Here is a 12,186-nt window from a genome sequence, read left to right as displayed (position 1 = left end):
GACAGCTGTTCATCCTTGCACTCCAGCTGCCGGCCTCTATCACCTGAGGAACTTTCACTGAACACTCTATGTGTTTTTTTTCTTTCATTTCCATAAGGTCCCACAGAATATTTTCTTATGTAGAGTTTTTATGTTCGAAGATGGTTTCTATTGCTTTGTGGAAATTATTCCTTTATTCCTACTGTACAGCTGCTGTTTCCTGCCCCATGGATTACTCTGCGGGTAACTCTATAGAGGACAGATAGCATATCTGCTGAATTTGTGCCTCCCACCTACAGGATGGATATCCTTGAGGAATGACTGGCACACTTCTCGATCTCTCCAAACATTTATGGAAGGATATTTGACCTTCCTCCCATGTCTTTGACTGGCTTGTCACTTTTTCTGCCTCACTGTTTCTCACTGTTAATTTCCCATGATCTAAGAAACCCAGCTGTTTGTATCATGAAGCCTTCTATACCTTCATCAATCTGTTTGGTCTCTGTACCTAAAACCTTGTAGCACGATTGAAGATTGCTATGACATAGCACCATGCAGCAGATTGTCAGCACATATGGGAAGAGTGTGTGTGTGTGCATATTGAGAGAGAGAAAGGAGAGAGGATTATTGAGGCTAAGGGATGTTGTGGGGTGCAGAGTTCAGCTGGTACACTGTTAACAAGTAGGAGCAAAGATAATGAACATATGGGTGGAGGGACAAAGACTTTGTGCTAATTGTCATGTTCTGATGATCAAGCATCTCCCAAAACCCTCAAAATAATGAAAAAAGTAGAAGCATTATGGCTGTTCAGTGGGGACTTAATGATGATCCAATAAAAAAATCCAGTGCTTAGGACTCATTCTCATCTCCTTTCCTTAGCAGTTAAATGATTCAGCTTTCTTCCCCCATGTCTCTGAATGGCTTATTACATGTCTTCTTAGTTTTTATGTCATTCTTTCCAACCTTATCATTTCTTTTTATCCATGTATATGTTGCCATATGAGGATGTTTCCATTTTCTGTTTTTCTTTTCATTTGGCCTGGAAATCCCATTATCACCCCATATTCAGCAGGTTTAAATACAACTTTGTGATTTAGCTCTGAAGCCCTTTCATAGTCCCTGGTCCTAATACCTTAAATACTAATTTCCAGACATTACTTTAGTCTATTTTGGTGACTTATTAGATTTTTTTCTTTTAGCTTTTCTCCAGGGGACATCAATTTCAAGCCATCACGAGCACAGGTGCGACTTGTGCTCTTACAACTCCCACCCCCACGCCCAGCTCCACTGCATCTCCTGATAACACCGTATTAAGTCACTGATGTTGAGAGTTTGAAAGATTGAATGTTAAAAGCATAATTAGAGATTTAAGGGAAACAAATTGTACCCATAAAATTTAGAATTAATTTCAGGAAAATAGGGCAATTGAAGCACCTAGTGCAATTTGAAATGACTTTTCTATATGAGTGACTGTACCAGAAATCACCCTCTTTCTTACATCCTGTTTCCTGCCCGTTTCCTTCCAAGAATAACGGCAGGTCAGTAGGGGAGCTTTGGCAATCAGCAATGTACATTTCTTGTCAGAATATCAGTGACAAAGAGCTCCCCTTAAAGTTAATCTTTCTGTCATTAGTGGAAATGGAAAATGGAAGGAGAGGTGGGGTGAGATCCGCCACTGCCTTTGGGTGAGCTTGGAAAAGAGACCAGAACCCAGTTATTCGAAGCAGTCATTCTTCTGAGTCTAGAATAATCCCATCGCTTATAATTTCCCATTGTGTCCAACATTGACTAATGGTATCATCTCAGTCCTCATATGCCATGCTGTAGAACCGCAGCATTCCAGTAGCATTCCACTTAGATGCTGGGCAGCTCCAGTGAACAACACAAATCTATCCATTGTCATTTTACACATCTTCACAACCTCACACAGTCAGGAAACCTTTGACGACACAGCCCTGATTTGATGCTCTAGGATGAAGGGTTGTGTTAAACTGAGACTAAAAGTGTACTATCTACTCCAGGTCATCTAGGGATACAAGGCAGAATGGTGTATGAGACCTACCTTGAAGGAGCTCATGAAGTATGGGAGGAATCAGACGAACGTGTCTGAAGAGGGGGCTGCAGGATCACGGCAGTGACGATGGTCGGCCCTGGACCTTCTCCCCTCAGCTATGTGACTGCACCCCAGCCGTCTCTCTGACCTTTAGATCTTCCATCCTTAAAATGACAAAACGAACAGTTATTCTGTATGTGTGGTTTAATATGATAAAGGTGAAAATGGTTGTAAAACGTATGGGAAATGTCTGGCCTAGAGAGAGTACTAAATAATTATCTTGTCATTGATGTTCAGGTTGCAAAGGGTTAAAGAGATTCCAGGGACGGGTTTCACACAATTTAGGGCTGTGAGCAATTCCATGACAGCCTCCTTTGCCCGCCCAGTGTTTATTGCTTTCAAAGGGGCAAGGATAAAGATAATGGATGGATCAGGGCATCTTCAACCTTGGTCATGAAAATCTGTGGTGATGAATGGTAGTTAGCATTTTTCTTTGGTTAGAAAAATTAGGACAGCAAACCCATGGGATCTGAGTTACCTTAGGTTGTTAAGATGGGTTGGCAGTGAGCGTCTGAAAAATGGTGAATAAAAACAAAGCAAGCTCAGGGTTCTACACAGTATTCTAAAACATTAACTATACAAATTTCTGCTCTGAGGGACGTATCACAGAATATTTTTCTAAAACATCGTATTCCCTGGAGTCTCCAGCTGTCTTGCCTCTGGAATTACTAAAAAAAGAAAAAGAAAAGGAAGAAAACAGATCTCTACAATTGAAGTCAAAATACAGATGCAGCAAGCCAGCAGAAGACCTTAAATGGGCCGGTGGAGACATTCCATGCATTGTTCCTCGGTTGTTTAAAGTTTTTCTTGGAGAGGTAGACAGAAGCAGTTGGGGAGGCAGTAAGAAAAACAAAAACCAAACAAACCAGATTTTCATTTCTCTGACTCACTCCCACAATGCCCCCTCTAACACCTAGGGCTGTGTTAGGCCAATGCCAGGACTTTAGAACTCAATATGAGTCTCCCACTTGCCTGGCAGGAACCCAACCACATAATCCATCATCTGCTTCCTTCTATGCTGGGCATTAGCAGTAATCTGAATCAGAAAAACAGAGGAACTTGAACTCAGGGACTCTGGTTGGAACTGTGGGAGTTCCAAGTGGCCACTCAGTATAAAAATTGCATCTGAGCGTGGTGAGAATCTTGAGAAAGTGAGAGGGGGAAAGGGAATGTGTGTGTGTGTGTGTATGCATTTTCTCTCAAAACCTTTCGAAAGGTAAGTCTGGGAAGTCTTTTAGGACCCTCTTAGGTGTATCCCGTAAGCCTTAAGGGTTTGTTTTCCTTATGCTTCAATATGAACAGTACAGGGAACTAAAAGGGTTTTTTTGGAATGATTGGGCCGTACCAAAACTCATGAATGTTAGCACTGCAGACCCAGCTTACTGCCTGCTCGCCTCGAGAAGAAGTCCACAGCAGGCATTTACTCTCTCACTGTCTACTGAGAAGGCCCTAGGAAAGCTTTCCTAATTTAAGACAAGCTTCAGTGGGGCACGAAACTGGAGAATGCCAGAACTGCCAAGTTCATAGCCCTAGCTCTTGTATGTTCTCTGTTTCTACAAGCCAGCTTATAAACCCAATGAGGTGAGTCATAAAAGGATGGTCTTTGTCCATTTCAGACTCGGCCCAGAGTTGCAAAATTCTTTATTCCTAGTCAGTGTTCTACCTAATATAATGTGCTGTCGCAACAAAGTCTGAGAAGTGGCAGGAAAGGGCAGGGATGAGAGGTCATTGTCCTTGTTAGAAATTTGTCTCCTTTTCATTTAGTATAACAGTGGTAAGCAGGTAAAGACGACACAGATGCTGCCACATATATTGCCTGTGTTGGAAAAATATTGGGTATTTTAAATGAGAAGATATAATAAGATACTTTGGGTTAAAATGCGGAATAAAGGTGAAAAGAGTATGTTGCATAGTGTCTCCATGAGGGAAAAATGTACTTGTGACGCTATGCCAGGAGCAGAGTGACAGGTAGCCATAGTAAGATACAACTGGGCACTGTGTGATGGAACAGCTCATGAGAAAGCAAGATGAAGATGTCACACGTGGCAAGCTCTTGTTGGTAATGGAATCAGGGAAGATTTCTCAGAGGAGATGGTATTTTCAGTGGGATCTGAATAGAGGCAAGATGTCAGTAGCTGTGAGTGGGAGAAATTAGTGCTTCTGACAGAGGAACGAGGAAATGGAGAGAAACAAAAGTTGGAAAGCCATATGGTGACTTCCTGGGACTAGAATAGGTGGTAGATCATTTCAACTGATACACAGGCACAAGTTGGGATGTCATCTTGATAACGAGATGAGTTTGAAAGTGATAGGCCTAAGATCTAGAACATGGTGTTTGTCAGATTTGCCACAAAAATAAAATAGAATGGAGGAGTGACAGAGACAAAGCCCTAATTTCAGAAATACTGCATTGTGAAGTGATTCCCATTGTAACTTTCTGTTGCCCTTGGCACCATGGCCTTCTTGGACCACTTATTTCATTTAAACATATATCTATATTTTATAACTTCACTGGCACATATATAAATGTTAGTGTTGTATATTAATAGCTTGTATTTGACCTACAAGTGCACTTTAAAAATTATTTCAGTGGGAAATTAAACTATTTCCATGAACTCCTGAAAGTATGATGGTCCAAGCATGATGGGTAAGTTGGCTCTAACCCTAAGAGCAATGTTTGAATTGTGTCAGGAGCAGGGACAGAAACAGAGCCCTGGGAAGAGGTTTTGACAGAGGTCGAGAAAAAGCTAAGATTTTCAAGACGTAAGGTATGCACAAGCAAAGGGTGAGAAATGGCCCTGTACTGTCCTTTCACAGAACACAGAAAGAAAATTCCCGCTTCAATATACCAGACCATCAACAACACGCCTGTTGATCATTCTGAGTGGAAGAAATGTCTGCAAAAATTCCATGTGTTGCCGCCCAAACAAACTATTTTGAGATTTGTGGCTATAACAAATTGTTCAGTATGTAAAGCTCCATTGCTTTCTTGTCTGTGTGGCACACCACTACAGCGTGTAAGTGCCCATGACCCCTGTCATTTCTCAATTACTGGGTTATTCTGAGGTATACCTAGGTCAAGCTCATCTGTTTGATTTCCCAAAGTGTCTTGTCTGATTTTTTTCATGGCAGCAGTATTGGGCGAGGAGAGTGGAAATCAAAGCTATCATTTAAGACTGTTAATTCTTGTCATCTTTAGTGCAGTCCCTGGCCTGTCTCCAAAGGAAATTCCCTTGACGCAGCCGAGCCTGCTTCTGGTTTCCTTGTGGATTTAGTAATTGTGCTCAAAGGTGCACAGGCCCTGGGTTCCTCAGATTTTCTGGTGATGTTGGTGTGGAAGCATGCCATGGGCTCACACTGTGGAGGCTCTCCTTGCTCTTACCAGTGTGGGTATCCCTTGCATGGCCGGTTCTTCTTGGGCCCTGCTAAGCATGAAATAATTCACGTTGGCAAGCCTTCCAATTGAGATGCATTATCATCAGTTCCCTAACTCCTCTTTGTCTAGCCCTGAAATATCAAACGTATGTTTCAGCCAGAGGGATTTCTTCCCTGTCCCTGGCCAGCACTGTGGAGTTTTCATTCCTGCAATTAGACTGTGTAACTTCCTGTTTTGAAGTATCCATCACTGTCCCTTTGCCTCCACAATTATTTCCAGAGACCAAACATTCATTCATCCTGCATTTCCTTGATGTGCCGACTTAGACTGCACTCTCCCTCCCCAAGGCCCTTCCCCAAGAATTTAGTCATTTGTCTGTTGTGGTATACAGTGATCTCTTTGTCCCAAAGTGGCATTGTTTTCCAGATGAGCTTTTTTTTTTTTAATTATTTTATGCATTGATTCAAGAGGCAGAGATAGAGTGATCTCATTCAGTGCGGTTCATTTCTTCAATGTCCACAATGGCCCTGGGTTCAGGAATAGAGGCAAGGAAGCAACGGGAAGAGTGGGCAGCGGAAAACCGAGAGGGCTTCCTGCCACCACGGATGGGAGTTGTAGGACAGAGCTGGGAACGGGGTCCGTTCTCCTTTCAGTTTGACCTTGAAGATGCAGAACCAAGCCCTCCACGAACACTGCAGGGATTCAGTTATTCAAGCTGTCGCTGACACTGCTATGATTACCAGGGAACTAGAGTCGAGAATTGAACCAGGCACACTAACTTGGGATGTAGTGTCTTTTATATATAATATATAAAATTATTTTTAATTGGAAAGTCAGATATACAGAAAGAAGGAGAAACAGAGAGGAATATCTTCCATCTGATGACTCATTCCATAAGTGGCCACATCAGCTGAGCTGATCCAAAGCCAGGAGCCAAGAGCCTTTTCTGGGTTTCCTATGTGGGTGCAGGGTCCCCAGGCTTTGAGCCGTCCTTGACTGTCCTGCCAGGCCACAAGGCTCATGTCCTGGATGGTAAGTGGAGCACCCAGGACATGAGCCTGTGCCCATATGTGATCCCGGCATGAGCAAGGTGAGGACTTTAGCTAGTAGGCTTACTGTGCTGGACCCGGGGTGCAGTAAGTTAATCAGCCTCAGAACAGCTGCTTCATGTGCCCATCCCTACCTGAATTTTGGCTGTTACCCAATTTTATTCTAAGCTCCTGAGGGCAAATGGTACATTTTTCACTCCCCAGGAGCACTTCCCACCCACTTTTTTTTTTTTTTGGTTCTGGTTATATAATTTTTTAAAAAAGATTTATTTTTATTGGAAAGTCAGATATACAGAGGGGAGGAAAGACAGAGAGGAAGATCTTCTGTCCATTGATTCACTCTTCAAGTGGCCGCAAAAACTGGAGCTGAGCTGATATAAAGCCAGGAGCCCAGAGCCTCTTCCAGGTCTCCCACGTGGGTTTAGGGTCCCAAGGCTTTGGGCTGTCCTCAGCTGCTTTCCCAGGCCACAAACAGGGAGCTGGATTGGAAGTGGGACCATCAAGATTAGAACTGGTGCCCATATGGGATCCCGGCACATGCAAGGTGAAGATTGGCTGCTAGGCCATCGCACCAGGCCCATGGTTATATAATTAAACCACAGTGAGGACAGGATGAGCAGAAGGTCTGCTTCATTGAGCTCTCTGGGACTTGTGTGAGTTAGGTGTTGACAGGGGTTTGGCAGCTCACTGAGCTGTGTGCATTTGTGTTTCCATGAGCGGTAGCTCCTTTGTACAGATGCCAATAAAGAAAAGGTAAATATTGAGTAACATAGAGAAAGCATAGATTCTGATTTAAAAAAAAAAAAAAGAGTTCCCACTCAGCGCCATTATTCATAAACTTTGGCTCAGGCTCCTTGAATATCTTGTTCTGTTTCATATATTATATATAATATATATATATACACACACACTCAACGAAATAGACCCAGCATGCAGTACAGTTAGACTGCATTTATGTAAATCCAAGAGTCAGTATCTTAGTAAGTTCTGTTCCTGACAGCGTCACCCAATGTGCTGGGTCGGCACTCTCCCCGCTACGCCTGACTCTCACTTGTGCCGTCTGACATCGCTGCGCTGGTGGTTTGTGCAGAGGGAGCCTCAACTCCCCCCCATCCCCTGTTGTTTGTCCTGTGTTGGGCTTTCTTGGCTTTGCTTTTGGGTCTCAAATGAGCAGGATTTAATTGCTGCTGAAGAGCTGATACAAAAGGTTACCCCACAATGCAAGATCTTATTTGGCACTGAACTTTGAAGCTGAAAATTACGGATTGTGAAACAAGAAACAGATGTCTGTTCGGGTCGCAGATCTGGTTATACAGAATTTGGAGGAAAGTGGGTTAGAGCTAATGGTACCCTCCCTGGGAGACAAGAAAGTAGCTTGCCATCCATAAGGCTTTCAGAGCAGTTACGTGGAGGAAAAGGCCAAGACTTCACTTCCATGTGTCCAAGATGTTCAAATAAAAGTAGACAGTTCTGCATTGACATAGATATGAAACGGGCAGCAATTGAGGGCATCAAGCTCAGAAATGAGGCTGAGGGAACCTGTGATTGCTCTGAGGAAAAGCTGTGAAATTGGTTGCCATGGCCCAGGCGGGGGAGATGGTGAATGAGGGCAGGATTTTTCGTTTGGTCTTGGCTAAAGCCTGGGGAGCAGTGCAGAGCCTGGGGAGCTGAGAATGGAGAGGGCTTCCTGACATTGCAGGCGTGAGTTGTAGGGCAGAGCTGCAAAGCGTGCCTGTTCTTCCTGGCCTTGCAGATGCAGAACTGGGATGTCACGGTGCAAGAATTGTATCTCCCAGGTCCTTTTGCTGTCAGAATATTTGACTTTTTTTTTTAAAGATTTATTTATTTATCGGAAAGTCAGATATACAGAGAGGAGGAGAGACAGAGAGGAAGATCTTCCATCCGATGATTCACTCCCCAAGTGAGCGCAACGGCCGATGCTATGCCAATCCAAAGCCGGGAACCAGGAACCTCTTCCAGGCATCCCACAAGAGTGCAGGGTCCCAAAGCTTTGGGCCGTCATCGACTGCTTTCCCAGGCCACAAGCAGGGAGCTGGATGGAAAGTGGAGCTGCCGGGATTATAACAGGTGCCCATATGGGATCCTGGCGTGTTCAAGGCAAGGACTTTAGCTGCTAAGCCACACTGCCGGGCCCCCTTGAGTTATTTTTATAGGGTGTCTGGAAATCTAGGCTGGGCCTTGGTCAAATCGGGCTGTAGGCACTTAGGCCACCTTTGCTGCCATCTGTTGTGAATAACTACAATCCTCTGTTCTTCACAGGCAACCGATCAGTTTATGTAATTTTTCTTCATGTCTGTACTGGATTTACCTAACCCACCTCGAGTTGCAAAGGTTAACAACCTTTGGGGCTTGTGCACGGCTTGCAGTCGTGGTGCAACAAAGGAGATGCACTGGCCCTCTAAGACATGCTTGGTTCCTGCTACCAGCTAACTAACGCACCTGCTAATAGCACCTCAGGAATCACGGCTTTCCAGTCTTTATGTAGATGCCCACTGCAGTGTCCCAGCTAGGAGTTGCGGGCTTGCCCCAGCTTCTTCGAGTAGTTTACAGGTACTCTTACTCCCGATTAATTAGCTGACATCTTTGTACATGTCTGACCATCACATAGATTTCCTTGCAGGTAGATTGAAAGATTTTGCAGATCTGCTGACTCATCAAAGACCATACAAAGTGTTTCTGTTACTATTCAAATTGTAACATTTTCTTGAATGCTCATTTTCAATGAAAAAAAAAAAAACTTACCCGCTTGGCTACACGAATGACCTTTTCTGCCTCTTTTCCCCTCTATGCTGGAAGTCTTCATTTCCTGGTGCCTGCTGCTAATACAGGACGCATGTTGAAATGTTTATGCTAATTAGGCTTTGATTGGAATCTCAGAAACAAGTTAAAATGACAGGTTTTATTGCATTGATGAATTAATTAATGAAATGAAACCACTGTTTTGCCATTTGAAACCAGCCCTCTGATTTTTGCAGGAGGCAAGAGGATTTTGTACTCAAAAAAGGTGGAAATTTTTTTATCCCAAAGAAGTGGAGGTATTACATTGTGATCGCAGGTGGATGTCCAGAGGAAATTAACAGGGGTCATTCTTTTGGTGAACAAAATGAGTAACAATGGGATATTATGGGAACGTACTTTTGTTCAAATGAATGTGGAAAGGAGACGTTTCTGGAGCAGGTTATAGAGAAGAATCGAGCCTGTGGCAGTGATTCCAGTAGCTGTTTTTGCCATTCAGATATTCATCCTGCCTATATGGAGTCCTGGTGGGTCTGGGATAGCAGAATGGTGAGGCCAGCCATTGTTCACAATGGCCAAGGCATGAAGACAGGCAACTTCAGAACATTTCTTTTCTTTTTTTTTTTTAAGGTTTATTTTATTTTTATGGGAAGGCAGATATACAGAGAGGAGGAGAGACAAAGAGGAAGATCTTCCATCCGATGATTCACTCCTCAAGTGAATGCAATGGCCGGTGCTGTGCCAATCCAAAGCCAGGAGCCAGGAACTTCGTCCACGTCTCCCACGTGGCTCAGGGTCCCAAGGCTTTGGGCCGTCCTCAACTGCTTTCCCAGGCCACTAGCAGGGAGCTTGGGGGGAAATGGAGCTGCCAGGATTAAAACTGGCATCCATATAGGATCCTGGCAAAGACTTTAGCCACTAGGACACCGTACCAGGCCCTAGAAAAATTTTTAAATTGCATTATTATATTATTATTATTTGACTGTGGAAAACATGTGTATTCTCAATGTAAACATGGCCTATGTGCTCAGGGAATTGGTAGTCTCGATTCATTTTGGCCATCAGAAATTACATCATGAAAGACATATTCTAGAATGTGCAATGAATTCATGGAATAATCTCATTAACAGATTCAAGTTGTGGCGCACTCCCATGGGAGTCAAGCGGTTGGGGCGTGATCACTGTCTGTGTTCTTGATGAAAAGAGGCAGAACGGAGGGTTTCTCTCCTATTTTAGGTTCTTTCTGTTGTTCTGATCAAGGGAGGCAATGGATTATAACATTGTCAAAAAAATGAAAACTCATGGAAGTAGAAACCCAAAGAGAAAAAATTGACTTGCCTGTGGTCTCTTAGAGACTATTCTGCAGAAGTCTGATGAGAAAACTGAGACACTGAGTGAGTGTTGAAAATAAGGATTTTTAGAAAGGATGTTCCCAGGGCCGGGATGTCCCCATATTCCAAAATCATGACATTTCACACTGGTCTATGCGGGGAGAAATCACAGGCATCCTCAGTGGTGGAATTACCATAAATCTCGCATAACTAGTAATTTCTGATTTGACAAGTCACAATGCTGCAGAAGTTTTGAGGGCTTTCCTACCAGAAGAATGGCTAGTTTAATATAGATCTAACCTCATTAAATATGTAACTTGGAACAATGATATGTAAGTCATTGTGATTGTGCTTGGAAAAAATATGAGTAAGCTATGGACCACACGTTCTGTGTTGACTATGTATTTAAGGAATTTGATGTTCTTAAGGAGCATCTTTGACACAAAGTTGAGTCAAGCCTGTTCTATAGGAAAGGCTCACAAACGGACTATTGAAGTTTCTAAATAAGAATGAGTTCATGGGCCTGCGGTGTCTGAAAAGTTTCCTGAAGTTCCATACAGAGCATAAAGAACTGCTAAACATTTTGATTCAAGCAAGGCATGGGGAAGCCACCATAAACCAGGAATAGCAACTGGAAGGAACAACAAACTGAATGGCACAAACCGGCGATGTATATTTTGTCAAGACCATGATATTGTTTGCAAGCTAACACATACACTCATGCAGACAGGCACAAACAAACTCCACAGTTTCTGACTTTATATCCTTTTTATGTTGCCAACATACGCATGCAGAGGTCAGATGTGGGCAGCTTCCTTGTGTAATGAGTTGTTTTCTAGAATGGTGAGTGAGCACAGCTTGCTTTTAGTGGAACAGTACTTGCTTGTCCCCGTGTGGCATGGTCCTGGCGTGTGACTGGTAGGAAAGCTCACACTGCTTCTGCAGCATGTCCTCATGTAGCTATGCCCTCCTCTGTATATTACAGGGAAGGATAAATTTAGCATGGACCTATGACTCAGATGAGAAGTTCACTAACTATTTAAGTGCAGCTGGCAGAAAACATATTTGTTTTCTGGCTTCCAACTGCAATCTCATCTTTGTAAATCACACTGGACTTGGAGCCCATTCAGAAACACTTAGTTCAATTAATGACTTAGTACCTGCGTTCGTTTTTAAGTAGCTTCAGTCATGCCACCCAGTGGAAGACTCTTTTGCAGATCTTGTTTAGATCAAAGCTCAGCTCAGGGATGTTTGTCTAATCAGGAAGTTTGGCATGCGATCCCTTCAAGCTATTGCTCTTGAGAAAAGAACATAATGCATGCTTGTTATATTTATTTTCAGTCAGGTCAGACATTTATCTAGCTTGCAGTGGCTGGGTGGGATTTGCAGGATCATCGACGCTTTCCTCTGTTCATCTATTTTTTTTGAGTTGATTTACATTGTTATTTTCTTTGAAATATACACGATGCATGTAAGCTTAGCAGATATTGGCTTAGGGTGATTGTAGACTAATGTGTGTAGTCATGGTTAGAGGTCAGTACTGCCAGTTTTTCACTATTATGTGGTAAATGTTGTATGACA

General features: G+C 43.2%; 1 non-coding gene across 1 annotated transcript; it reads left to right on the top strand.

Moving 5' to 3' along the window:
* Nucleotides 1-667: 667 nt before the first annotated feature.
* Nucleotides 668-729, top strand: LOC121165481. Its single transcript, XR_005885262.1, has one exon. It is a non-coding gene; the product is annotated as a small nucleolar RNA SNORD43 (small nucleolar RNA).
* The last annotated feature ends 11,457 nt before the right edge of the window (nucleotides 730-12,186 follow it).

The sequence above is a fragment of the Ochotona curzoniae genome, unplaced genomic scaffold (genome assembly GCF_017591425.1).
Source record: "Ochotona curzoniae isolate NIBS_2020 unplaced genomic scaffold, NIBS_Ocur_1.0 contig_883, whole genome shotgun sequence".
In the NCBI taxonomy this organism is placed as follows: Eukaryota; Metazoa; Chordata; class Mammalia; order Lagomorpha; family Ochotonidae; genus Ochotona; species Ochotona curzoniae.
Note: the sequence above shows the minus strand (reverse complement) of the source record. Positions and strands in the feature narration are given on the sequence as shown.